Consider the following 2,212-nt stretch of genomic DNA (forward strand, 5'->3'; position numbering starts at 1 on the left):
TGGAGAAGGGGGGTTGGGGTGGGGGCTAAGACACCACCACCAAAGCTCCTGCGCGTTTGCCATACACCGGAACGGACCTCCCGAGGCTCATCCCGGCGGGTTCGTGGGGAGTGCCCGACGCGGCACCGCACGGAGAAGGCAGTTTATCCGCTCGGTCCGTCCGTGGGGTCAGAGTTCTGGGATGGAGCAGGTCAGCTCGCAGTGCTGCGGCGACAGACTAATCCTATTCCGTCCGTACGTGGCTCTTCTTTTTTTCTTCCCGTCAGTAATCGAGTAGCCTGCACCGACGACCTCCCCCCCCCCCACCAATCCTCCCCTTCCCCAGCCCCAGGTGGAATAAAGTCGTCAACACGTTGACCTGGATTCCCAGCAGGTCCACTCTCACGTTGCGTATTGAGGAGCGCGCAAGGGGTAGCGCCATTCAACGGGAGAGAACAAGGGTTCGCACACACGCAGCGGCTCGTACACACACATACACAAACACAGGCGCAAGCGCGTGCAAGGGCCCTTTTTAATTAGACCTACGGCGTGGCAGCCTTTTTGGACGTTCCCCCTCGTTTCAGAGAGTAGCAGCAGGAGATGGGGGAGGGAGGAGGTCCGTCTGACCGGCAGCTTGTGCCCAGCAGCTGCCCCAGCTGCCACGGGCGCCGTATGAGCTTCTCATTTCAGAATGTCGGAGCGAAATTAAAATGCAAGACGCGTGTGTGTGTGTGGCGAGGGAGAGTGAGTGAGCGGGTTGTTACCTGATGTTGCATGGACACTGTGACACTGGCGCACGACGGCAAGCACTCACTTCGACCGCAAAATGTTTTATTTACTGAAACGCAATTTATTAAAACTTCCTTTGATCGAATCGGTGGAAATATTGGTGGCTGGATCGAATTCGGCGTGAACATTGACAACCTTAGTCCCAGTAAAATGAAGTTGTCGAAATGGAAATTGAAAAATATGCTTATATGTCAGTTTTTAGAAAATAAAATTAGGCAATTTCGTCCTAAACATGACGTCCACAAACAAGTCGTGAACGGACGTGAAGTATTGTAACGATCAAGCCAGAAAACGATGACTGTTTTTTTTTTCTTTGGAATCTTACGAGACCGACGAGACGGTGTTGAGTCTTAAATTATAAAAGTATAATATAAAAATGGACAGGCGAACGGTCCGCCAATTTGTCACTTCTTGAGAAACGTGTTATAAGTCTACAAGACAGACGTGCGGATAGACAGAAGAAGTTTTTTCTGACCAACACAACAACAAAAATCAAATATTGCCCATTCAAGGATTGGAAAATAGAAGCGTCGCCTCGCCCATTGAACCGGGCTTGCTTGGTAAGGTCTGTTCTGTGTGGAAGAGCGTCGAGTGCGTGCGTGCGCGGGTGAGGCGAGACCATGAGACGAGAAGTGAGAGAGAGAGAGAGAGAGAGAGAGAGAGAGAGGGAGAGAGAGAGAGAGCGTTTAATAATCAGCACACGTGGGATACACGCCGAGGAGATTGTCTCCGATTGTTCCGATATTGGACAAGTGGAACCGTTGGAATACCATCCGCTTATGTGTGACGGAAAAAGGAACACTAAGGGATGAGCAGGATATCCAGAGAGGTAGAGAGGGAGAGAGAGGGAGGGAAGAGAAAATAGAGAGAGGGGAGGAGAGGGAGGCGTATCGTGAAAGACGGGAGTAGGGGTAGGACGATGGCATGGAAAGGGGCTCCTGTAGTGTGCAGCGTCGGTCGAGGCGACTGGTCTCTGTGCGGTTAGTCAATAATGCATTGTTCGCACGGCCTTTAGGAATACCACTAGCACCAGCCGGGGGCAGAATACGCCGAACATCGCACCAAACAGGACGGGCCACAGGCGAGAAAAGGGCTAAACAAATTTGCTGTTTTTGGTTCCCGCCACAACCGGGTCAGAATGTATTCTTTCTTATACAGTTCTACCAACGAGTGTGGCTCGTTGTGGTTTACATCTTTTATCATGAGTCTCAGAGTACACAAGCAAGACCATCAACTGGAATAGCCACATTCTTCATTGGCACTCGGAGCATTCAACTGCATACATAACACAAACTCAAGCAAAGTATTAAAATGAGAAGCATCAAGAAAGACCCATAGAGGGTCGCCCGAGATTGACGAGACCAGATACAAACGAACGAAGGCTTTGGATGTAAGCGCCGTAAGCGTAAGGGCTGAGGCTGAGGGGTTGTTTGGGGGAGGGGAT

At 50.9% G+C, this 2,212-nt stretch overlaps 1 protein-coding gene across 6 annotated transcripts in view; it reads right to left on the bottom strand.

The window, feature by feature from the left end:
• LOC113204377 (zwei Ig domain protein zig-8-like) overlaps positions 1-2,212 on the bottom strand; it is a 197,039-nt gene that overhangs the window by 177,147 nt on the left and 17,680 nt on the right. The gene's annotated exons all lie outside the window — the stretch shown is intronic.

The sequence above is a fragment of the Frankliniella occidentalis genome, unplaced genomic scaffold (genome assembly GCF_000697945.3).
Source record: "Frankliniella occidentalis isolate FOCC.00 unplaced genomic scaffold, Focc_3.1 Scaffold90, whole genome shotgun sequence".
NCBI lineage: Eukaryota > Metazoa > Arthropoda > Insecta > Thysanoptera > Thripidae > Frankliniella > Frankliniella occidentalis.